A 292-nucleotide genomic window follows, 5' to 3' on the forward strand; every position below is an offset into this window, starting at 1 on the left:
TAAACATCATTTAAATTTACAACATTTTTTATTTATTTTGAAAGTGGAATACAAAGTCAAATAATAATAAAATATAAAATCGATATGTCATTCTCTTAAAAATATTATTCTCTATCTTTTTTGTAATAGGTGACTTTACTCTAAGATTACTTAAACGCATAGAAAAAAATGATTTTGCGTAAACACGTTTTGTCTATGTTGCGCGTGGTCCAGAGAGAGAAAACGAATAGTGCGCTGACACCCTCTTAAGATAAAAAATTGGAATTCTTCTCGGAATGTCTTTAAAATTGCC

The sequence above is a fragment of the Acyrthosiphon pisum genome, chromosome A2 (genome assembly GCF_005508785.2).
Source record: "Acyrthosiphon pisum isolate AL4f chromosome A2, pea_aphid_22Mar2018_4r6ur, whole genome shotgun sequence".
In the NCBI taxonomy this organism is placed as follows: Eukaryota; Metazoa; Arthropoda; class Insecta; order Hemiptera; family Aphididae; genus Acyrthosiphon; species Acyrthosiphon pisum.